Consider the following 25743-nt stretch of genomic DNA (forward strand, 5'->3'; position numbering starts at 1 on the left):
GTTTGGGCTATTTACAGATGTACAGGTGCAGTGATCTGTGAGCTGCTCAGAAAGCTGATGCTTAAAGCTAGTGAGGGAGATAAGTGTTTCCAGTTTCAGTGATTTTTTTAGTTCATTCCAGTCATTGGCAGCAGAGAACTGGAAGGAAAGGCGGCCAAAGGTGGAATTGGCTTTGGGGGTGACCAGTGAGATATACTTGCTGGAGCGCGTGCTTCGAGTGGGTGCTGCTATGGTGACCAGCGAACTGAGATAAGGCGGGGCTTTACCTAGCAGGGTCTTGTAGATGACCTGGAGCCAGTGAGTTTGGCGACGAGTATGAAGCGAGTGTCAGCCAACGAGAGCGTACAGGTCGCAGTGGTGGGTAGTATATGGGGCTTTGGTGGCAAAACGGATGGCACTGTGATAGACTGCATCCAATTCGAAGAGGAGAGTTTTGGAGGCTATTTTGTAAATGACATCTCCGAAGTCGAGGATCGGTTGCATGTTCAGTTTGATGAGGGTATGTTTGGCAGCATGAGTGAAGGATGCTTTGTTGCAAAATAGGAAGCCAATTCTATATTTCATTATGGATTCTAGATGCTTAATGTGAGTCTGGAAGGAGAGTTTACAGTCTAACCAGACACCTAGGTATTTGTAGTTGTCTACATATTCTAAGTCAGAACCGTCCAGAGTAGTGATGCTGGACGGGCGGGCAGGTGCGGGCAGCGATCGGTTGAAGAGCATGCATTTAGTTTTACTTGTATTTATTAAGAGCAGTTTGAGGCCACGGAAGGAGAGTTGTATGGCATTGAAGCTCGTCAAAAGGGTAGTTAACACAGTGTCTAAATGTAACGGATGTGAAATGGCTAGCTAGTTAGCGGTGGTACGCGCTAATAGCTTTTCAATCAGTTATGTCACTTGCTCTGAGACCTTGAAGTAGTAGTTCCCCTTGCTCTGCAAGGGCCATGGCTTTTGTGGAGCGATGGGTAACGATGCTTCGTGGGTGTCAGTTGTTGATGTGTGCAGAGGGTCCCTGGTTCACGCCCAGGTATGGGCGAGGGGACGGACTAAAGCTATACTGTTACATTGATGCTCTTGACCCGAATCACTGGTTGCTGCGGAAAAGGAGGAGGTCAAAAGGGGCTGGATGTGAAATGGCTAGCTAGTTAGCGGTGGTGCGCGCGAATAGCATTTCAATCGGTGACGTCACTTGCTCTGAGACCTTAAAGTAGTAGTTCCCCTTGCTCTGCAAGGGCCGCGGCTTTTGTGGAGCGATGAGTAATGATGCTTCGTGGGTGACTGTTGTTGATGTGTGCAGAGGGTCCCTGGTTCAAGCGAGGGGGACGGACTAAAGTTATACTGTTACATAAAGAAGGGCCAGAAGTATACAGAACGGTGTCGTCTGCGTAGAGGTAGATCAGAGACTCACCAGCAGCAAGAGCGACATTATTGATGTATACAGAGAAGAGAGTCGGCCCAAGAATTGAACCCTGTGGCACCCCCATAGAGACTGCCAGAGGTCCGGACAACAGGCCCTCCGATTTGACACACTGAAATCTATCGGAGAAGTAGTTGGTGAAACATGTGGTTTCCATTTGTTTGATACTGTTCCATTTATACCTGGGGTGGATATAAACCCTCCCCAGGTATAAACCCTCATCCCTTGAATTACTTTTTACATCGTAACAGCCAAATATCCCTTTCCCAAACAAGGGAGTGATGATCAGAGAGACAAAGTCCACTTTGCACATGTTTGGTCCGTCTACTTGCCATTGTTTTCAAAGACACCTTTCTGTCTGCAGTCCAAACACGTTATTTTTTTACCCTCTCAGCCAATTTCCCTTGGTGGAATTCCCGGATACAGTTTGAACGCCATCTTAAGTGGAGGTCCAATTCACGAACGTAAACCCCTAGGCCCTCGATTAAAGTAGTAAAACAGAAAGCAATATTGACCTATTACAAGTAATTTCGGTACCATTAGCTAAATTAGACCTACCAGTGAACAGCTGAGATGTCAAAGCACCATCAGTGCAAAGTGAAAGCAACGGGGTGATGTTGTTGTTGTTGATGGCATATCATCCGTTTGTAATTCTGGCACCATAATGTTTCCAATAACTTTCCTTTGATTTGAACTGAAAAGAAACGCTAAAACTACCGAAAAACTAAAATGCATTTGGAGGTATTCATGGCTCTCCAGCATACATGGCCAATGTAGCTGGCTGCTGTTGTTGCCAGAGCAACGGGACGGGTCCCCATCCTTTGCCAATCAGCGTTCGTTTCCTTCCTGCTCATCGCGAGAGCTTTGTACTGTGTTTGATTGAAGAGTTGCAGTGACCTCATCCCTCCAGCAGCTGCTGCGACGAGGACCTCTTTTCCTGCAACTTTTTGTATGAACTTCGAAGTTGAACAATCGCAAAAGGAAGCAGACACTTGGAGTAAGCGGGAACATCGCATAAGAAAAGATAATAATACTATTTTGTTGACGCTTTCGTGATGTAAATCTAAAAAGTCGACTCGCACTTTTTAAAATATTTTTCGTGGCCAAACATTGTGATAGCAGTTTTCCCTGGAATCTGTGTCTTACAACCGCGGAGGTGGGGAGAAGAAAGGTGAGTTTTCTGCTACGCTTTGATTCATATAAGAGTATATAGCATGCCACGATGCACTGTGCTGTGGCGAACAGGAGATATTCAGAAAACTGACGGATGTAAACGTGCTGTTTGGGCTATTCAACTAACTAAGCTAAATGTACATCAAATGACTTTGTAAAGGTAGATAAAACCAGTTAAAAGGTAGATACAATACAGGTTAGCTTGTGATGAGAGGCTGAAAATTGGAAGTGGTGAGTTTAGATACGATGAAAGGTGATGGTGCAAGGTGTACGAGCGGGAGTAATGTTAGTAAATGTTTTTTTTATATGCGTTCCGTTGCTTCATCAATGCCACAATCTCTATCGAAGACATACTGATGCGGCTACCATTTTCACCTCGCTCTTGAAGCACAACGTTGCACATTTTGAATCGGGTAGAATAATCTGATTTTCTTGACAACGGGTTACCCTTGACATCTCTCGCTCCCTCTCCTTCTCTTCACAACAAGATGAGCACACGCTACTGCTGGCTATATTGAACCAGTTGTCCCCTTGGTTTGGGAACCATGGCATGTGGGGGCAATTTGATATTGTTTAGCTCAGGGGTCTCCAACCTTTTCTAGCACGACAGTTAAACATTTCGCGAGCTTCACATTATCTTTTCAAGCTTTCAAAGAGGGCACGTCTCTACTCCTCCCCTCTGCAGCTCTTCCCCAGGTCCTTAGTGTACAAGAGAAAGTAGTGCACTAATGTCAATATACCTGCTAATGGTAAATACAATCTGTGATCCCCTCCCCCCAAACATAAAATAAAAATATTTTTATATATATATATATATATTGTTTTTTCCACTCAAAATTACAATTATTAATAGAGAAAATAGGATGTTCTGAGTCTGTCAATGATTGCATCACATCAGAAGACAACATTTTTAGGTCTGGAAGAAAACTAACAAATTTAGATTTGAGCGTAATTCCACTTTAATTGAGCATCTGGCCCTTTAATTACACATCTAGTGTGCCATCTAATGTACTGGTCTTGCATGGTTCTGTAATTCTGCTGCTCATTTAATGGCAATTAACAAATAATGGATACAAATGATATACTTCCTCATGATATACTTCTGCCAGGTAAGTCTACTTTGCAGTTGACATTTAATTGACAAGGTTTTAGGGGGAAGGTATTTCTATCATCCCACAAGACGGTTATCACATCAACTGCTAGTGATCGGCATTTCTAGTCTTTTCTGTGAGCTGGATCATTTGGCTCCCAAACAGCTCTTTGTTCAGTAATGCTTAGAAATGGAACTAAAACCATAAAAAAGTAACAGATTTAAAGCTTTAAACGTTGCCTACTATTATCTCAGATTGTGAAATGTGAGTTCAAATACATTTTTTCCAGACCTTAAATAATAATATTTAACCTTTTTAACTAGGCAAGTCAGTTATGAACAAATTCTTATTTTACAATGACAGCCTACCCCCGGCTAAACCCTCCCTTAACCCGGCCAAACCCACCCTTACCCCGGCCAAACCCTCCCTTAACCCGGACGACACTGGGCCAATGGCGAGGCGCCCTATGTGACTCCCGATCACGGCCGGTTGAACCAGGGTCTGTAGTGACATCTCCAGCATTGAGATGCAGTGCCTTAGACCGCTGCTCCACAGATGGCCTGCAAAAGAAAGGAAGACTATTTAACTCATTGAAATAACGTGTGTGTGGAACAATGCGTCTCTCCTCACTATCGTTCCTGAGGAATTACCACCTTCAGAGAATGGGTTTTATAAGGTAATTGATGTCTGGAGCTCAACAAGCAATAATAAGAGTATACAAATCAGGAAGACAAATGAAACATCTTCTGTATTTGGGGAGTTTCCCCCATTCTTCTCAACAGATCCTCTCAAGCTCTGTCAGGTTTTAGGGGGAGCGTCACTGCACAGCTATTTTCAGGTCTCTCCAGAGATGTTAGATCGGATTCAATTCCGGGCTCTGGCAGGGCTACTCAAGGACATTCAGAGACTTGTCCTGAAACCACTCCTGCGCTGTCTTAGTTGTGTGCTTAGGGTCATTGCCCTGTTGGAGGGTGACCCTTTTCCCCCAGTCTGAAGGTTTTCATCAATGATCTCTCTGTACTTTGCTCCGTTCATCTTTCCCTCCATCCTGACTAGTCTCCCAGTCCCCGCTGCTAAAAAACATCCCCACAGCATGATGCTGCCACCACCACCATGCTTCACTGTAGGGATGGTGCCTGGTTTCCTCCTGATGTGACACTTCTCATTCAGGCCAAGGAATTCACAATCTTGGCTTCATCAGACCAGAAATCTTGTTTTCTCATTCTCAAACTCCAACAGGTTGTCGTGCCTTGTACTGATGAGTGGCTTCCGTCTAGCCACTCTACCATAAAGGCCTGATTGGTGGAGTGCTGCAGAGATGGTTGTTCTTCTTGAAGGTTCTCCCATCTCCACAGAGGAACTCTGGGTGACCATTGGGTTTTTGGTCGCCTTCCTGACCATGGCCCTTCTCCCTCAATTGCTCAGTTTGGCCGGGCGGCCAGCTCAAGGAAGAGTCTTGGTGGTTCCAAACTTCTCCCATTTAAGTATGATGGAGGCCACTGTGTTTTTGGGGACCTTCAATGCTGGATAATTTTTTTTGTACCCTTCCCCAGATCTGTGCCACGATACAATCCTGCCTCGGAGCTCTATGGACAATTCCTTCGACCTCATGGCTTGGTTTTTGCTCTGACATTTTTTGCTCTGACATGAACTGTCAACTGTAGGACCTTATATAGACAGTGTGTGTGCTTTTCCAGGTGGACTCCAATCAAGTTGTAGAAACGTCTTGAGGATGATCAATGGAAACCGGATGCACCTGAGCTCAATTTCGAGTCTCATAGCAACGGGTCTGAATACTTATGTAAATAAGGTCTTTCTGTTTCTTAATTTTAATAAATATGCAAACATTTTGATTTTTTTTTCTACATGTTGTTACTATTATAGGGTATTGTGTAGATTGATGAGGAAAACACATTTTATTTAATACATTTTAGAATAAGGCAGTAATGTAACAAAATGGAAAAAGTCAAGGGGTCTGAATACTTTCCGAATGCACTGTATTTTTCATATAATTTTTTTAACCTTTATTTTACTAGGCATGTCAGTTAAGAAAAAATTCTTATTTTCAATGACGGCCTGGGAACAGTGGGTTAACTGCCTGTTCAGGGGCAGAACGACAGAGTTGTAACTTGTCAGCTCGGGGGTTTGAACTTGCAACCTTCCGGTTACTAGTCCAATGCTCTAACCACTAGGCTACCCTGTGATAACCACTAGGCTACCCTTGTTTGCTCGATAATCTGTTAATTCGTATGCCTAACGACCATGATATATTATGGTTGATAATAAGAAAACACAGTGGCAGAATGAAGTCAACCACACCTTTTTTGTTTCATCACAAAACCGGAGAGCAACATCTGTCCAGTGAAGTCCACAAAGCATATTGCATGTGCAGTAACAGACAGTTACATGACCTACAGCCTTGCTCGCTAGCCTAACTTCCATTAGTGGGCAACATTAGCTAGTTAACATTAGCCTTCTACATCTAGCTACATATTGAACTTCCATCCACTCAGGTCAGGGGCACAACAATGTATGAATTAATGGTTGGATCAGAATCGCCCGTATATTCATTGGCCAGTACGGAGAGTTAAGTAAAACCACAAGTCCATTTTAGCTAGCTAGCCACTGGAGGACAACAAAACAACAAGTTGCGACAAAAAATGTTTGGGGGGGGACCATTCAGTTGAGCTAGCTCAGAGTAGCTCAACTCTGATTGGCTATTTTTTTTTAAATACTTTTTTTGTCAATGGAGGCCAGATGCTCGCTGGCTTCCGTTGCCTTCAATGCTACGGGGTGGCAACTCTTTTGGACCCGACAGAATCAGATTGTTGCTCTACGTGTCGGACATCTGAGGGGCCACTGATTCCCTCGCTCTCCTGAGAGATATTCAACCTCTTGTGAAGCTACTGGAGAGCAAGACAAAGGAGGGTAGAGGAGGAATCATTGGATGAGTATTTTGTGAGCTGAACAGATGCTGTTAGATTACAATATTTATACTTTTTTCCCCTGACCATTCAGAACAGTGTAAACAACACAAAGAAGTGTACCAGAGAGTCCGTTGTAACGGAGATAAAAAAAAAAAACGTTATATGCAGCCTTTATTACAGCAGATTAAACAGTTGCATGCGATTGTGAATTGCGATTTATTGTTTACACTATTTATTCAAAACTCCCTTTTTTTGTTATTTAATTTTAAAACTAAAATGCTTGATTGCATTTCAAGCATGAATGCCTCATGCTGTGTGATGGCACAAACTAATGAATGATTGATACAGTAGCCTATATATTAAAATATAAACCTAAGTAAATGATATTAAGACTAAACAGGACTTGCTCTTAGGCCTACAGCTCAATGGTGGTTTATACGAGGCTGCTATACGAATCATATTAATGATATCAACTTTACTTGTTATTATAATGATGATCATAATAATTGTAATAATAACAATAAGAAAGAGTATAGTAGTGAGAGCTGTGTGCATATTATGTATGACAAACAGGTGCTTTTGGATTACGATATTATCTTTCTGCCTGTTTGGAACAGTGTTAACAACACTAAATAAATGATAAGTAGTGCCAGTGTATTCTAACAAAAAAACAAATTGTAAATGTTTTACCTCATAGCAAAGATTAAAAACAAGACAAATCTGTGAAATTGTTTTATCTGACATTTTGGCTTGGTGCTCACGGAATCAGTAGGCTATTAAACAAACACTCAAACAGGCAACAGACCCAAGATCTGCCGTACATCTGTATATACACAGTACCAGTCAAAAGTTTGGAAACACTGTTTTCTACATTGTAGAATAATAGAAGACATCAACAATATGAAATCATGTAGTAACCAAAAAAAGTGTTAAACAAATCAAAATATGTTTAATATATGAGATTCTTCAAAGTAGCCACCCTTTGCCTTGATGACAGCTTTGCATACTCTTGGCATTCTCTCAACCAGCTTCATTAGGAATGCTTTTCCAAAAGTCTTGGAGTTCCCACTTGTTAGCTGCTTTTCCTTCACTCTGTGGTTTAACTCATATCTCAATTGTGTTGAGTTGGGGGATTATGGTTATCTGACGGTGCACCATCACTCTCCTTCTTGGTCAAATATCCCTTACACAAGCTGGAGGTGTGTTGGGTCATTGTCCTGTTGAAAAACAAATGATAGTCCCACTAAGCACAAACCAGATGGTGTATCGCTGCAGAATGTTGTAGTAGCCTTGCTGGCTAAGTGTGCCTTGAATTCTAAATAAATCACTGACAGTGTCACCAGTAAAGCACCCCCACATCATCACACCCCCTCCTCCATGCTTCACGGTGGGAAATACGCATGCAGAGATAATCTGTTCATCTACTCTGCATCTCACAAAGACATGGCGGTTGGACCCCAAAATCTCCAATTTGGACTCATCAGACCAAAGGACAGATTTCCACCGGTCTAATGTCCATTGTTTGTGTTTCTTGGCCCAAGCAAGTCCCTTCTTATTGGTGCCCTTCAGTAGTGGTTTCTTTGCACCAATCGACCATGAAGTCCCGATTCACGCCGTCTCCTCTGAACAGTTGATGTGTTTGTTACTTGAACTCTGTGAAGCATTTATTTGGGCTGTAATGTTTGAGGCTGGTAACTCTAATGAACTTGTCCTCTGCAGCAGAGGTATCTCTGGGTCTTCCTTTCCTGTGGCGGTCCTCATGAGAGCCAGTTTCATCATAGCGCTTGATGGTTTTTGCGACGGCACTTGATGAACTTTCAAAGTTCTTGACATTTTCCGGATTGACTGACCTTTGTCTTTATTTGAGCTGTTGTTGCCATGTTATGGACTTGGTCTTTTACCAAATAGGGATATCTTCTGTATACCCCCCTACCTTGTCACAACACAACTGATTGGCTCAAACGTATTAAGAAGGAACGAAATTCCACAAATGAACTTTTAATAAGGCACACCTGTTAATTGAAATGCATTCCAGGTGACTAACTCATGAAGCTGGTTGAGAGAATGCCAAGAGTGTACAAAGCTGTCATCAAGGCAAAGGGTGGCTACTTTGAAGGATCTTGTATATTAAATATATTTGGATTTGTTTAACACTTTGTTTTGGTTATGAAGAGATCTGACTTCTAAACTTGAAACATTGTTTATCGTCAGGTATCCTATGGAAAGGACAAGGGCCACAGTCTGGTTTCTACAGCAGAAGTTAGTGGTTATCTGTCGGAGGAATGTATATGGTGGATTTAATTAAGGTTGGATATGAATCAGGGGTTTGGAATGTTACTGATTAAGGGAAAGGCCATCACATGGCTGCGGTCACTGATGGGGGTGGACAGAGGTGGTTTAGTGAGGAATGGGGGTTGAGGTCAGGTCACTGATGAAGGTGGAGAGATGTGGGGAATGGGGGCTCAGGTCACTGAGGGTGGAGAGAGGTGGTTTAGTGAGGAATGGGAGCTCAGGTCAGGTCACTGAGGGTGGAGAGCTGAGGTTTAGTGAGGAATCGGGGTTGAGGTCAGGTCACTGAGGGTGGAGAGATGTTGTTTAGTGAGGAATCGGGGTTGAGGTCAGGTCACTGAGGGTGGAGAGCTGAGGTTTAGTGGGGAATGGGGGCTCAGGTCAGGTCACTAAGGGTGGAGAGATGTGGTTTAGTGAGGAATGGGGGCCCAGGTCAGGTCACTAAGGGTGGAGAGCTGAGGTTTAGTGAGGAATGGGGGCTCAGGTCAGGTCACTAAGGGTGGAGAGCTGTGGTTTAGTGAGGAATCGGGGTTGAGGTCAGGTCACTGAGGGTGGAGAGAGGTGGTTTAGTGAGGAATGGGGGTTGAGGTTAGGTCACTAAGGGTGGAGAGAGGTGGTTTAGTGAGGAATGGGGGCCCAGGTCAGGTCACTAAGGGTGGAGAGATGTGGTTTAGTGAGGAATGGGGGCCCCGGTCAGGTCACTAAGGGTGGAGAGCTGTGGTTTAGTGAGGAATGGGGGCCCAGGTCAGGTCACTGAGGGTGGAGAGCTGTGGTTTAGTGAGGAATGGGGGCCCGGGTCAGGTCACTGAGGGTGGAGAGCTGTGGTTTAGTGAGGAATGGGGGCCCGGGTCAGGTCACTGAGGGTGGAGAGCTGTGGTTTAGTGAGGAATGGGGGCCCAGGTCAGGTCACTGAGGGTGGAGAGCTGTGGTTTAGTGAGGAATGGGGGCCCAGGTCAGGTCACTGAGGGTGGAGAGCTGTGGTTTAGTGAGGAATGGGGGCTCAGGTCAGGTCACTGAGGGTGGAGAGCTGTGGTTTAGTGAGGAATGGGGGCCCAGGTCAGGTCACTGAGGGTGGAGAGCTGTGGTTTAGTGAGGAATGGGGGCCCAGGTCAGGTCACTGAGGGTGGAGAGAGGTGGTTTAGTGAGGAATGGGGGCCCAGGTCAGGTCACTGAGGGTGGAGAGATGTGGTTTAGTGAGGAATGGGGGCCCAGGTCAGGTCACTGAGGGTGGAGAGATGTGGTTTAGTGAGGAATGGGGGCCCAGGTCAGGTCACGTTAAGGGAGAAGGAACAGCTTATTACCCACATCACTTAACTTCCTGCCAAGCAATAAAGATGTCATGTTTAGAGGGAAGGAGGAGGTCCCCTGTATTGGAGTACATGGACATGGTGGGAACCTGTCTTTGTCTGTTCAGCTGTCCGACCTGTTGGTTTGAGCTCTTATAGTTGTCTGTCCCTTTTTACCATGTTATTTAGAACCTAACAGTTACATGTGTTATTTCATAGTTTTGATGTCTTCGCTATTATTCTACAATGTAGAAAATAGTACAAATTGGAAAAAAACCTTGAATGAGTAGGTGTGTTATAAGTTTTGTCTGGTACTATATATGGATTATTTATAAAGCCAGGGACATCTAACAGTTAGGTTATTGATTGTAGACCGAATTAAGTTGGTTTGCTCTCTCCTCAATTTTCTTAGACAATTAGGCTAAGACCTATTTGCACAGGACTAGTATTACTAGAGAACGTTGGTTATGTAAATATTACCCCAGAATGTCTGTTTATTCCAGAGGACGATTCGGACTGGATTCGTTTTCCTCTAAACTGCCCCCCTGTAATTCTATATATATATATTTTTTTTTTCTCCAATAAATTGATTGTTATGATGGAAGCCTGGAGGTTGTTCTTCTTCTAGGTGTGAAGATAGTCCAGACGATAACAAGGTGACACCGATAACTTCAGCTTGAGTCCCAAGTTTCCACAGCATCTCTGGTATAGTGTCGCCATAATATTTGAATTGAGGAAGTATGTTCAGAATTTCGGCGATCCGCAGTAGACGCCCCCCAACCCCCCTCCCCTCCCCCAGCCTTCAGATGTGAGCATAGTCTTAAACTTGCACTTCAGAAGCGTTTTCAGTCTATTGAAGGTGAAAGTGAACTTATCATTTTCAAACGTTTAGTTCAGTTGTATGCTGATTTTGTGATTTTATTAAACAACAAGCGTTGCGTTAAATAGGCACAATTATTATATATTTTTTTAAACTGACGCATTTGGCAAGATTCTACATAGATTCTACATAGATTCCACATTCAACATACATACACACAAAAAACACATGAACAAAATCATTCACCTTGAATATTGGTACATGTAGGTCCTTCATATATAGGCCATGCGCAGCGGTAAATTCACCTTATCCAAACCATTATTGTTCTCTTGCTCAAACCACCTGTCAAACTCAGACATTTCTCTCAACACAGGGATGTCGATTTGCACGGGTCTAATATTATCAGAGGACGTTGGAGTTCGCCAGAAAATAGTCGGTTATTCTGTCTTGGATTTGTTTCTCTCCAGCCAGATACAAATGACTGACCATGGTTAAAACCGACAGGACTAAAAGGACAGATGTGATGTTTTGTGCTTGTGCACATAATTACATTCCCCCAACCACCCCCAGTAAAACGAACCCCATCCCAATAGGGGTTAAAGCATTGTTTTCAATCCCAATATGCTGGTTAATTTAGCACATAGCAACACAGGGGAAGATGCCAATTCTATGGGACACTGAAGATAATTTTTCAGAACCGCAGCCATATCCAACACACACTTTGTTATAAAACAATATTATATTTATTATTATTTCACCATAATTGTTTACATGAAATAACAATATACAATGTCACTATCACATATCTTCGAGTGTTGGACTATGCAATGGATTAGTCAACTGAGACTGGTGCAAAGATGAGATTTGAGACTGCTCGGCTAAAGAAACCTCGGTCGACCAACAGCCTGTCGACCAAACAATCGGCCAGTCGACTAAATGGGGTCACTGAGAATGGTGCAACAAACAAACAAAAATGAATCTTCAGCGGGCGGTCCTGTGGTCGAAACAGCTTGTTGATGAGAGTTTGAAGGATAACGACAAGAATTGTACGAACAGGCAGGTCCACAAATAATGGCAACACGCAACTCGTGGGTCCTTGTCAGGGATGGGTTATTGCAGCAGACGAACACACCGGGTTCCACTCCTCCTCCACCAGGGTAGCCTAGTGGTTAGAGTGTAGAGGCGGCAGGGTAGCCTAGTGGTTAGAGTGTAGAGGCGGCAGGGTAGCCTAGTGGTTAGAGTGTAGAGGCGGCAGGGTAGCCTAGTGGTTAGAGTGTAGGGGCGGCAGGGTAGCCTAGTGGTTAGAGTGTACGGGCGGCAGGGTAGCCTAGTGGTTAGAGTGTAGGGGCGGCAGGGTAGCCTAGTGGTTAGAGTGTAGGGCCGGCAGGGTAGCCTAGTGGTTAGAGTGTAGAGGCGGCAGGGTAGCCTAGTGGTTAGAGTGTTGGACTTGTGACCGGAAGGTTCCAAGTTCAAACCCCCGAGCTGACAAATCTGTCGTTCTGCCCCTGAACAGGCAGTTAACCCACTGTTCCTAAGCCGTCATTGAAAATAAGAATTTGTTCTTAACTGACTTGCCTGGTTAAATAAAGGTCAAATAAATATCAGCTAAACACAAGATGCAGCAGCTCCAGTGGGCAACGCCATCACCAACACTGGACAATTGAGGAATGGAAAAAAACCATTGCCTGGTCAGATGAATCCGGGGTCCTGTTGCGTCACGCAGATGACAGTCAGCATTTGGGGTAAGCAGCATCTGTCCAAGGACCCATCCTGCCTGGTGTCAACGGTACGGGCTGGTGGCGGTGGTGTGTGGAATGATTTCCTGGCACATGTTAGGTCCCTTGATACCAATTGAGCGACGTTTCCATGCACCTTTACGAGATGAATGTACCTAATAAACTGGCCACTGAGTCTGTGTTCCAACTACGAGCTGCACTTTCTGGAATAATTGTGTCCAGTCTGTTTTCCACTTCAGATACTTTGCAAACTACTGGTGTCATTTAAATGTGTCAGCCTTTAACCCTCTTAAACACAGACCGGTTCCACACTGAAAATATGCAAAACATTAGTTTGATAAAGACTCATTAAGCATAGGTCTACTAGCCAAACAGATGCTGTGGCTATAATTCATCACCAAGCAGTATTCAATGTGGAATTATTAATCAATTTAGAAAATTCCAAAGAAAAAGGCATTTGTTATCTGTGATGGTTATGATATTTGGATTTGTTAAACAGCCCCAGACCATTATTTCTCCTCCACTTCAGATACTTTGCAAACTACTGGTGTCATTTAAATGTGTCAGCCTTTAACCCTCTAAAACACAGACCGGTTCCACACTGAAAATGTGCAAAACATTAGTTTGACGAAGACAAAAAAAACAACGTGTTTTCATCAGAATCATGAAGCATATTCCTCACCAAACAGATGTTGTAGCTGTGAGTCGTCACCAAGCAGTGTTCATTGTAGAAATGTTCATCCATTTTTGGAAAATTCCAAACTGTAAAAAATAACCATAAAATATCTGTCTTGACTGTGATAACGGCTCGGGGAAATAAGAGCATCTTGTCTGCTTAGATAACAACACAAGGCTATACCATCGCAGCCATATGCTTCTACAAGCAAGTTCCTCTGCTGTGGTTACTGCCTTTTTGATCATTCTGTTCCATCATATAACCAGTTGATAGTACAGATTGTGTTCCATCATATAACCAGTTGATAGTACAGATTGTGTTCCATGATATAATATAACCAGTTGATAGTACAGATTGTGTTCCATGATATAATATAGCCAGTTGATAGTACAAATTGTGTTCCATCATATAACCAGTTGATAGTACAGATTGTGTTCCATGATATAATATAACCAGTTGATAGTACAGATTGTGTTCCATCGTATAACCAGTTGATAGTACAGATTGTGTTCCATCTTATAACCAGTTGATAGTACAGATTGTGTTCCATGATACAACCAGTTGATAGTACAGATTGTGTTCCATCATATAACCAGTTGATAGTACAGATTGTGTTCCATGATATAATATAACCAGTTGATAGTACAGATTGTGTTCCATCGTATAACCAGTTGATAGTACAGATTGTGTTCCATCTTATAACCAGTTGATAGTACAGATTGTGTTCCATGATACAACCAGTTGATAGTACAGATTGTGTTCCATCATATAACCAGTTGATAGTACAGATTGTGTTCCATCATATAACCAGTTGATAGTACAGATTGTGTTCCATCATATAACCAGTTGATAGTACAGATTGTGTTCCATCATATAACCAGTTGATAGTACAGATTGTGTTCCATGATATCATATAACCAGTTGATAGTACAGATTGTGTTCCATGATATAATATAACCAGTTGATAGTACAGATTGTGTTCCATGATATAATATAACCAGTTGATAGTACAGATTGTGTTCCATCGTATAACCAGTTGATAGTACAGATTGTGTTCCATGATATAATATAACCAGTTGATAGTACAGATTGTGTTCCATCGTATAATATAACCAGTTGATAGTACAGATTGTGTTCCATCGTATAACCAGTTGATAGTACAGATTGTGTTCCATGATATAATATAACCAGTTGATAGTACAGATTGTGTTCCATGATATAATATAACCAGTTGATAGTACAGATTGTGTTCCATGATATAATATAACCAGTTGATAGTACAGATTGTGTTCCATCGTATAACCAGTTGATAGTACAGATTGTGTTCCATGATATAATATAACCAGTTGATAGTACAGATTGTGTTCCATCGTATAATATAACCAGTTGATAGTACAGATTGTGTTCCATCGTATAACCAGTTGATAGTACAGATTGTGTTCCATGATATAATATAACCAGTTGATAGTACAGATTGTGTTCCATCGTATAACCAGTTGATAGTACAGATTGTGTTCCATCTTATAACCAGTTGATAGTACATATTGTGTTCCATGATACAACCAGTTGATAGTACAGATTGTGTTCCATCATATAACCAGTTGATAGTACAGATTGTGTTCCATCATATAACCAGTTGATAGTACAGATTGTGTTCCATCGTATAACCAGTTGATAGTACAGATTGTGTTCCATGATATAATATAACCAGTTGATAGTACAGATTGTGTTCCATGATATAATATAACCAGTTGATAGTACAGATTGTGTTCCATCGTATAACCAGTTGATAGTACAGATTGTGTTCCATGATATAATATAACCAGTTGATAGTACGGATTGTGTTCCATCATATAACCAGTTGATAGTACAGATTGTGTTCCATGATATAATATAACCAGTTGATAGTACAGATTGTGTTCCATGATATAATATAACCAGTTGATAGTACAGATTGTGTTCCATGATATAATATAACCAGTTGATAGTACAGATTGTGTTCCATGATATAATATAACCAGTTGATAGTACAGATTGTGTTCCATGATATCATATAACCAGTTGATAGTACAGATTGTGTTCCATGATATAATATAACCAGTTGATATTACGGTTTCAATAAATTAGTCTTAAATGTCACTTGCTTTTTTAAATTAACTGAATATTAAGGCTGTCCCACGACAAACAAACAAATATTGGTCGACCGAGAGTCGCCTGTCCTTTCGACCAATCGTTTCGACACACCCTTTTGTTTTAATAAAATATATGCAAGCTACTTTACCTGATGCTTTAAGCACTGCGATTTAAAAAAATCTTCGACACACAGATTAATAAAGCAGGAGATCAGTATAGCCTAACAAGAAGAAAAAATAACCTGTCTGTCCCTCCCACTGCTTCTGTCCGTGGCAGATTCGGCCATTACGCTCCTGTCGTCGCCGGTAACTGGCTTCACCAGTGGTGGGCAACCTTTTCCCATTTGGAGTGTCAATTTATGGTACCATTTCTACTGATCTGCGTGCCGGTTATGTTTTTCATGTGCAGATTTTCGTGGAATAGTTTAATTTCGTTTATAATAATATCTTCATATCTCAAAATCAATGCCATGTGGGAAATCCAACATTGTATCTAAATGATTCAAATCTAAAATTAAATATTTATATTGCCAATATGTAAAAAAAAATATAAAAAAAATAGCCTACATTAAAGCCAACAAATATCATTGCAGGACGAAAATATCAGGATCAAACATAAATATCCTATAAATCACATTGGCTGTGCATGGCCTGTCTGCAACGCACTTGAAACATTGTGTCAGCTATTAACTTGGGCCCTGCTAGCTAACTTGCAACATTGTATCAAGTATTCTGGGCCCTTAGTTTCCTGCAGTGTAGGCTGTCTGCCCGGAGAGTGGGCTGTCTGCCCGGAGAGTGGGCTGTCTGCCCGGAGAGTAGGCTGTCTGCCCGGAGAGTGGGCTGTCTGCCCGGAGAGTGGGCTGTCTGCCCGGAGAGTGGGCTGTCTGCCCGGAGAGTGGGCTGTCTGCCCGGAGAGTGGGCTGTCTGCCCGGAGAGTGGGCTGTCTGCCCGGAGAGTGGGCTGTCTGCCCGGAGAGTGGGCTGTCTGCCCGGAGAGTGGGCTGTCTGCCCGGAGAGTGGGCTGTCTGCCCGGAGAGTGGGCTGTCTGCCCGGAGAGTGGGCTGTCGTCTGCCCGGAGAGTGGGCTGTCGTCTGCCCGGAGAGTGGGCTGTCGTCTGCCCGGAGAGTGGGCTGTCGTCTGCCCGGAGAGTGGGCTGTCGTCTGCCCGGAGAGTGGGCTGTCGTCTGCCCGGAGAGTGGGCTGTCGTCTGCCCGGAGAGTGGGCTGTCGTCTGCCCGGAGAGTGGGCTGTCGTCTGCCCGGAGAGTGGGCTGCTGTCTGCCCGGAGAGTGGGCTGCTGTCTGCCCGGAGAGTGGGCTGATGTCTGCCCGGAGAGTGGGCTGCTGTCTGCCCGGAGAGTGGGCTGCTGTCTGCCCGGAGAGTGGGCTGCTGTCTGCCCGGAGAGTGGGCTGCTGTCTGCCCGGAGAGTGGGCTGCTGTCTGCCCGGAGAGTGGGCTGTCGTCTGCCCGGAGAGTGGGCTGTCGTCTGCCCGGAGAGTGGGCTGTCGTCTGCCCGGAGAGTGGGCTGTGGGCTGCCCGGAGAGTGGGCTGCTGTCTGCCCGGAGAGTGGGCTGTCGTCTGCCCGGAGAGTGGGCTGTCGTCTGCCCGGAGAGTGGGCTGTCGTCTGCCCGGAGAGTGGGCTGTGGGCTGCCCGGAGAGTGGGCTGTCGTCTGCCCGGAGAGTGGGCTGTGGGCTGCCCGGAGAGTAGGCTGTCTGCCCGGAGAGTGGGCTGTGGGCTGCCCGGAGAGTAGGCTGTCTGCCCGGAGAGTGGGCTGTGGGCTGCCCGGAGAGTAGGCTGTCTGCCCGGAGAGTGGGCTGTTTACGCAGGGATAAGAAGTAATCAGGTAGTTCTTCAAAAAAAAAAGTTTGACATTTCCACTGGATCGGAGCAGGACATTTTTCCCTTCATGCTGAGTGGTCATCCAAAGGGATATGATTTCAATGGGCCACGTTGAGGAACTATTGTCATTCTCAATGGATGTGAAAACACGTTGTTTACTTTTTTGAGGCGAAGAAAAAAAATGGACTTTGAGAAGCTCCACAGTGATGGTGAGTTAAGACGATCAGAAATAGTATCAGATCCCCAAATAGTCACATGTATAAGGCTACATTTCTATGTGTAAGTTTATTTTTGTTCTATTTCAGGCCTTTTCTTTTTCTGTATAAGAGTTATTTTTTTAATCATGCGATGACTCAATCAGTCAAATCCCTAATTCAGCCACTTCGAGAAGAAGCCTACATTCCCATTCCACTCATATTTCCCTGTAATGCAGAGTGCGGCAGGAAAAATCAGATCGGAGATTGAATCCCCAAACTGAGTAACTCGTCACTCTGACAACTCCAAGCGGGGCTCATTCTTATATAAAGTAGTAAGTAGGACGGCCAAGCAGGGGTTTTTGGCAGTGCCTTCACTCACTGAGAGCACTATCTGGCTGGTCCTTACAGAGGCAGGGAAAAGAGGTCATTTAAACCCTCCTTCTCTCCAATCCCCATTTCAAGTTTGATTCTGCCCAGCTTGCCTGCAAAGCCCTGAGAGGATCTGAAACTAAAGTATACACAGCTCTTGATCCTTTCAGACTCCCTCGCTTTTCTATCTCTTTTTACCTTCTCGTTTTTCCAGTTCCTCCCACTCCTTCTTTTCCTCTGTACCTCCCTCCTCTATGTTCTCCTCACCCTCTCATTCATTGATAACCCCTTCCCTCCTCTATGTTCTCCTCACCCTCTCATTCATTCATAACCCTTCCCTCCTCTGTTCTCCTCACCCTCTCATTCATTCCTAACCCCTTCCCTCCTCTGTTCTCCTCACCCTCTCATTCATTCCTAACCCCTTCCCTCACTCCCTCCTCTATGTTCTCCTCACCCTCTCACTCATTCCTAACCCCTTCCTAAACCCTTCCCTCCTCTCTGTTCTCCTCACCCTCTCACTCATTCATAACCCTTCCCTCCTCTCTGTTCTCCTCACCCTCTCATTCATTCATAACCCCTTCCCTCACTCCCTCCTCTCTGTTCTCCTCACCCTCTCACTCATTCCTAACCCCTTCCCTCCCCCTGTTCTCCTCACCCTCTCATTCCTAACCCCTAACCTCACTCCCTCCTCTCTGTTCTCCTCACCCTCTCACTCATTCATAACCCTTCCCTCCTCTCTGTTCTCCTCACCCTCTCATTCATTCATAACCCCTTCCCTCACTCCCTCCTCTCTGTTCTCCTCACCCTCTCACTCATTCCTAACCCCTTCCCTCCCCCTGTTCTCCTCACCCTCTCATTCCTAACCCCTAACCTCACTCCCTCCTCTCTGTTCTCCTCACCCTCTCACTCATTCCTAACCCCTTCCCTCCTCTCTGTTCTCCTCACCCTCTCACTCATTCCTAACCCCTTCCCTCCCCCTGTTCTCCTCACCCTCTCATTCCCAACCCCTAACCTCACTCCCTCCTCTCTGTTCTCCTCACCCTCTCACTCATTCCTAACCCCTTCCCTCCCCCCTGTTCTCCTCACCCTCACCCTCTCACTTACTCCTAACCCCTTCCCTCCTCTCTGTTCTCCTCACCCTCTCATTCATTCCTAGCCCCTAACCTCACTCCCTCCTCTCTGTTCTCCTCACCCTCTCACTCATTCCTAACCCATTCCCTCCTCTCTGTTCTCCTCACCCTCTCATTCATTCCTAACCCCTAACCTCACTCCCTCCTCTCTGTTCTCCGGGGTTGGAAGCTAAGCCAGTGCTGCTGTTGTGCTTCTGCCTGTTTACATCTGTTAAGTTCTTATTTTTCAGAGTAAATAACTCACGGACACTAGAGAAGCTTTAACCAAGTTTAATTCTTCCCAAAGGTTCTGTACAGCTGTAATCAGACAGCAAAACATTTCTCACATCACAGTTATATACATCCTACTTAAAACACTCCTCCTCCTCCAATCCTTGCAGTTTATGGCTCCACATGAAGCTAACATCGAGGGTAACAGGATACCAAACCTTTATTACTGCTTTAAGAGAATCTGTCCTCACCTCCTGACCTCAACCCCTCCATCTAATCCACAGATGTCCATCTGTCTCTCTTCAGAGAACCATTAACTTCTGACACAAACCAAGTCTCTTTCATTTCCTATCTCAATGATTCAAGTTTAGCGCAATTCCAACACATCCATATGTCCTATCTAGCCTAGCTCCTGTCCTGACAGGGTACTGGGGTTATCTAGCCTAGCTCCTGTCCTGACAGGGTACTGGGGTTATCTAGCCTAGCTCCTGTCCTGACAGGGTACTGGGGTTATCTAGCCTAGCTCCTGTCCTGACAGGGTACTGGGGTTATCTAGCCTAGCTCCTGTCCTGACAGGGTACTGGGGTTATCTAGCCTAGCTCCTGTCCTGACAGGGTACTGGGGTTATCTAGCCTAGCTCCTGTCCTGACAGGGTACTGGGGTTATCTAGCCTAGCTCCTGTCCTGACAGGGTACTGGGGTTATCTAGCCTAGCTCCTGTCCTGACAGGGTACTGGGGTTATCTAGCCTAGCTCCTGTCCTGACAGGGTACTGGGGTTATCTAGCCTAGCTCCTGTCCTGACAGGCTACTGGGGTTATCTAGCCTGGCTCCTGTCCTGACAGGGTACTGGGGTTATCTAGCCTAGCTCCTGTCCTGACAGGGTACTGGGGTTATCTAGCCTGGCTCCTGTCCTGACAGGGTACTGGGGTTATCTAGCCTGGCTCCTGTCCTGACAGGGTACTGGGGTTATCTAGCCTGGCTCCTGTCCTGACAGGGTACTGGGGTTATCTAGCCTGGCTCCTGTCCTGACAGGGTACTGGGGTTATCTAGCCTAGCTCCTGTCCTGACAGGGTACTGGGGTTATCTAGCCTGGCTCCTGTCCTGACAGGGTACTGGGGTTATCTAGCCTGGCTCCTGTCCTGACAGGGTACTGGGGTTATCTAGCCTAGCTCCTGTCCTGACAGGGTACTGGGGTTATCTAGCCTGGCTCCTGTCCTGACAGGGTACTGGGGTTATCTAGCCTAGCTCCTGTCCTGACAGGGTACTGGGGTTATCTAGCCTAGCTCCTGTCCTGACAGGGTACTGGGGTTATCTAGCCTAGCTCCTGTCCTGACAGGGTACTGGGGTTATCTAGCCTGGCTCCTGTCCTGACAGGCTACTGGGGTTATCTAGCCTAGCTCCTGTCCTGACAGGGTACTGGGGTTATCTAGCCTGGCTCCTGTCCTGACAGGGTACTGGGGTTATCTAGCCTAGCTCCTGTCCTGACAGGCTACTGGGGTTATCTAGCCTAGCTCCTGTCCTGACAGGCTACTGGGGTTATCTAGCCTAGCTCCTGTCCTGACCGAGAGGGAGACCATATGAACTGACCCGACAGAGAGGGAGACCATATGAACTGATAGAGATAGAGACCATATGAACTCACAGCGAGGGAGACCATATGAACTGACCCGACAGAGAGAGACCATATGAACTGATAGAGAGAGAGGGAGACCATATGAACTGGCAGAGAGACCATATGAACTGACCAGAGAGAGGGAGACCATATGAACTGACCCGAGAGAGGGAGACCATATGAACTCACAGCGAGGGAGACCATATGAACTGACCCGACAGAGAGAGACCATATGAACTGATAGAGAGAGAGGGAGACCATATGAACTGGCAGAGAGACCATATGAACTGACCAGAGAGAGGGAGACCATATGAACTGACCCGACAGAGAGAGACCATATGAACTGACCCGACAGAGAGAGACCATATGAACCAACAGAGATCGAGAGACCATATGAACTTGAGAGAGAGAGAGATCGTCATCCAGAAGGTTAAACTTTTGGCTCATCAGTCCATCGAACATTCTTACAAGTATCTTAATTATCATCCAGGAGCTTTTTGGTAAACTTTTTGGATGAAATGTCTGGTGAAAGAACCTGCGCATCACTGCAAGCAGGTGCCATGACTAGGAGGTGAGTCTGTGAACCTAGTAGTCACGGCTAGGAGGTGAGTCTGTGAACCTAGTAGTCACGGCTAGGAGGTGAGTCTGTGAACCTAGTAGTCAGGGCTAGGAGGTGAGTCTGTGAACCTAGTAGTCAGGGCTACGAGGTGAGTCTGTGAACCTAGTAGTCAGGGCTACGAGGTGAGTCTGTGAACCTAGTAGTCACGGCTAGGAGGTGAGTCTGTGAACCTAGTAGTCAGGGCTAGGAGGCGAGTCTGTGAACCTAGTAGTCACGGCTAGGAGGTGAGTCTGTGACCTAAGGAATGTTGTGTGTTTTGTTTTGGTGACCCTGTAAAGAGGTTGTTATGGACTTTTTAACTGAACCCAACAATGCTAATTTATCCTTTTCTATAACACGTTTCTGTTGTTCTATTCATTCAGGACCTCCTCAAACCTGTTTCAAATAGGCTTAGACTTCTGATTGAGCTAATGGCTATTAAATCCAACTTGAAGTGGTTCTTCGCAGTTGGAGCCTTTTGTTTAATTATTAGCTCCTCCCACACAAGATGTACAACTACACAAGATGTACAACTACACAAGATGTACAACTACACAACGTTCCCCACCTTCACTTGTCATCCCAGAAATCCCATGAAAGAAAGTGCTGTAATTATTTTTAATGTATTTGCAGCATTGCTGAAATCAACCCCCCCCCCCCCCACCCTAATGACGCAGCCATGGATAGTTTTGTTCCTCAATAGCTGTCTAAGGGTGTTGTGTTTTAAAAAATAAAAATAAAATCCTGCTGGTTATTAGTAATGCAAGTGCTTTTCTGACTGTCCCGTGGACTTGGTAATTGCAGACCGTGTCTCCCTGCCTGTCTTCCTGCCTGCCTGGGTAGAAGCCATTTTGGGAAATGTGTGAGCAAACACGTGATGGAGATAGCTGCAGTATGCAAGAGGCATTTAGTCAGAGAAATCCCTTATCTCACGTCTTTCAAGATGTTTTTTGAGATATGAGTGTCCCTAATGGCACCCTACGGGCCTTGGTCAAAAGTAGCGCACTATATAGGGCAGTAGGGTGCCATTTGGGAAGCAGTTTGAATTTGCTCAGTGTCTCAGCCAGCCTGACGTTCAAATCAGCAGCCCTCCGGTTTCCCTAACTAGTTTGTATTTATTCATTTATTATTATTTATAATTTTTTACCAAGAATCTGTTGTGATGTTTTCACTCCAGCCTTGACTACATAGTTGTTATAATGTACCCACGGGAAGTAAAATGGATCCTTTCTACCACCGTATCAAATACATTATTGGACATGTTACTAACCATTGACCACAAGCGTCATGCTCAAATATTCTGTTACTATCATGATTGTTATTGTCAGGGTTGTTATCGTCAGGCTGGTTGTTATCGTCAGGCTGGTTGTTATCGTCAGGCAGGTTGTTTATCGTCAGGCTGGTTGTTATCGTCAGGCTGGTTGTTATCGTCAGGCTGGTTGTTATCGTCAGGCTGGTTGTTATCGTCAGGCTGGTTGTTATCGTCAGGCTGGTTGTTATCGTCAGGCTGGTTGTTATCGTCAGGCTGGTTGTTATCGTCAGGCTGGTTGTTATCGTCAGGCTGGTTGTTATCGTCAGGCTGGTTGTTTATCGTCAGGCTGGTTGTTATCGTCAGGCTGGTTGTTTATCGTCAGGCTGGTTGTTTATCGTCAGGCTGGTTGTTATCGTCAGGCTGGTTGTTTATCGTCAGGCTGGTTGTTATCGTCAGGCTGGTTGTTATCGTCAGGCTGGTTGTTATCGTCAGGCTGGTTGTTATCGTCAGGCTGGTTGTTTATCGTCAGGCTGGTTGTTTATCGTCAGGCTGGTTGTTATCGTCAGGCAGGTTGTTTATCGTCAGGCTGGTTGTTTATCGTCAGGCAGGTTGTTTATCGTCAGGCAGTTTGTTTATCGTCAGGCAGGTTGTTATCGTCAGGCTGGTTGTTATCGTCAGGCTGGTTGTTATCGTCAGGCTGGTTGTTATCGTCAGGCTGGTTGTTATCGTCAGGCTGGTTGTCGTTGTCGTCTTCGGGCAGGTTGTCGTTGTCGTCTTCGGGCAGGTTGTTGTCGTCGTTGTCTTCGGGCAGGTTGTCGTTGTCATCGGGCAGGTTGTCGTCGTCATCGGGCAGGTGTGGCTGTCGACTTTACATTTTGAACTTTTAATTTGGGCTTCCAACTAGTGATTTCCTGACCGTAATGTAGAGTCTCGTACAGGGTCTTTTCAATCTCAAAATAATTTCTCACTCTTTCACCATGCAAGTCTGTAGTAGACTTATAGCAGATCTTCCTCCACTGACATAACACTATCACAGTGATCTGCGTCTCATCCTCTTCTGTGACGGCCATTGATTGAGATGTGCGTTCCGATTCACTCGGCTGGGCCATTGTCATCGATAATGATTCCGCTGAGCTCCGAGCTCCTAGACCCGCTGGTAGTGCGTGGTCGGTAGGTACACTCGGAGTAGAGTACATTCACACGCCACAGGTTCTATTTCAGAACCCTCTCAACTTGTCGCTCGGCAATGGCATCAGGACGTCGTGTGATGCTGGTGATGTGACGGACAGAAGTGGCGTTAGCTGCACCTCGACTGCCAGTGAGAGAGTGATACTGAAAATGTCTTGGCGGGTGGGAATTAGATCCAAACACGATGGTCCATGAAGATAGATGAATCGAAGTTGTCCTTGCTTGATGTTGGTGTAGCATCCGTCAAAAGAACCAGGATGTCGAAACTAAACTAAACTGCACTGTTTCTCTCCATGGCTCCAGCTGGAACCCCCCCCCCCTCTCCCTTGTACGTCCAAAGTTCACACAAGCAGCAGAGGAAACAGATGGGATTAGAGAAAGACCTTTCCTGGACATGGTTCTGCACTCCAGGCTGTAGGGACTGGGAAGGCCTCAGTTTTTAGTCTAGAGGAAACCTCTGGTTGAGGGCTACAGGGCAGCATTCTGGTTGAGGGCTACAGGGCAGCGTCTGGTTGAGGGCTACAGGGCAGCATTCTGGTTGAGGGCTACAGGGCAGCATTCTGGTTGAGGGCTACAGGGCAGCATTCTGGTTGAGGGCTACAGGGCAGCAGTCTGGTTGAGGGCTACAGGGCAGCAGTCTGGTTGAGGGCTACAGGGCAGCAGTCTGGTTGAGGGCTACAGGGCAGCAGTCTGGTTGAGGGCTACAGGGCAGCAGTCTGGTTGAGGGCTACAGGGCAGCAGTCTGGTTGAGGGCTACAGGGCAGCAGTCTGGTTGAGGGCTACAGGGCAGCATTCTGGTTGAGGGCTACAGGGCAGCATTCTGGTTGAGGGCTACAGGGCAGCATTCTGGTTGAGGGCTACAGGGCAGCATTCTGGTTGAGGGCTACAGGGCAGCAGTCTGGTTGAGGGCTACAGGGCAGCAGTCTGGTTGAGGGCTACAGGGCAGCAGTCTGGTTGAGGGCTACAGGGCAGCAGTCTGGTTGAGGGCTACAGGGCAGCAGTCTGGTTGAGGGCTACAGGGCAGCAGTCTGGTTGAGGGCTACAGGGCAGCAGTCTGGTTGAGGGCTACAGGGCAGCAGTCTGGTTGAGGGCTACAGGGCAGCATTCTGGTTGAGGGCTACAGGGCAGCATTCTGGTTGAGGGCTACAGGGCAGCATTCTGGTTGAGGGCTACAGGGCAGCATTCTGGTTGAGGGCTACAGGGCAGCATTCTGGTTGAGGGCTACAGGGCAGCATTCTGGTTGAGGGCTACAGGGCAGCATTCTGGTTGAGGGCTACAGGGCAGCATTCTGGTTGAGGGATCCCTGGTTGTGCTGTGCACATCTTTGTTCCAGCCCAACACTAAAATAACTGATTCTACTAGTGAAGTGCTTGTTGATTAGGCCTAGATGATAACAATTATTCTAGTATAGGTTAGTTGCAGAACTAGTAAAAGTAATTTGGCTCTCTTCTAATCTGGCTTTGTAACTGTTTGTCTCAATGATTGTCTCTGATTGTCTCAATGATTGTCTCAATGATTGTCTCAATGATTGTCTCAATGGAGCCGTCTATCAAGAAGACACAATGACCGACTGCAGTGTGAAACGACTTGTACGTTTTTAGAGAGAATCACTTTTTGCTTTAATGTTGACGTTCGGTTGCCAAGTTACTGCCTCGTTCTTGAAATGGATTCATTACTTGAACTGCAATTGGCAGTTACTCCCTATTGTAGTGTCAGTTGGTGTTCTGTTCCAAACTGAATGCCCCACTGAGCGGAATGCAGCCGACCCAACTGATATTCTTGTTCCTTTGTCTCTGCTGATCCAG

At 45.5% G+C, this 25743-nt stretch overlaps 1 protein-coding gene across 1 annotated transcript in view; it reads left to right on the forward strand.

Moving 5' to 3' along the window:
• Positions 1–405: 405 nt before the first annotated feature.
• Positions 406–25743, forward strand: part of LOC135557946 (signal-induced proliferation-associated 1-like protein 1) — a 195742-nt gene continuing 170404 nt past the window's right edge. The window contains exon 1 of the mRNA XM_064991677.1: positions 406–2588. The gene's annotated coding sequence lies outside the window, so the exon portion shown is untranslated. The remainder of the gene's footprint in view (positions 2589–25743) is intronic.

This window comes from Oncorhynchus masou, chromosome 16 (genome assembly GCF_036934945.1).
Source record: "Oncorhynchus masou masou isolate Uvic2021 chromosome 16, UVic_Omas_1.1, whole genome shotgun sequence".
Classification (NCBI taxonomy): domain Eukaryota; kingdom Metazoa; phylum Chordata; class Actinopteri; order Salmoniformes; family Salmonidae; genus Oncorhynchus; species Oncorhynchus masou.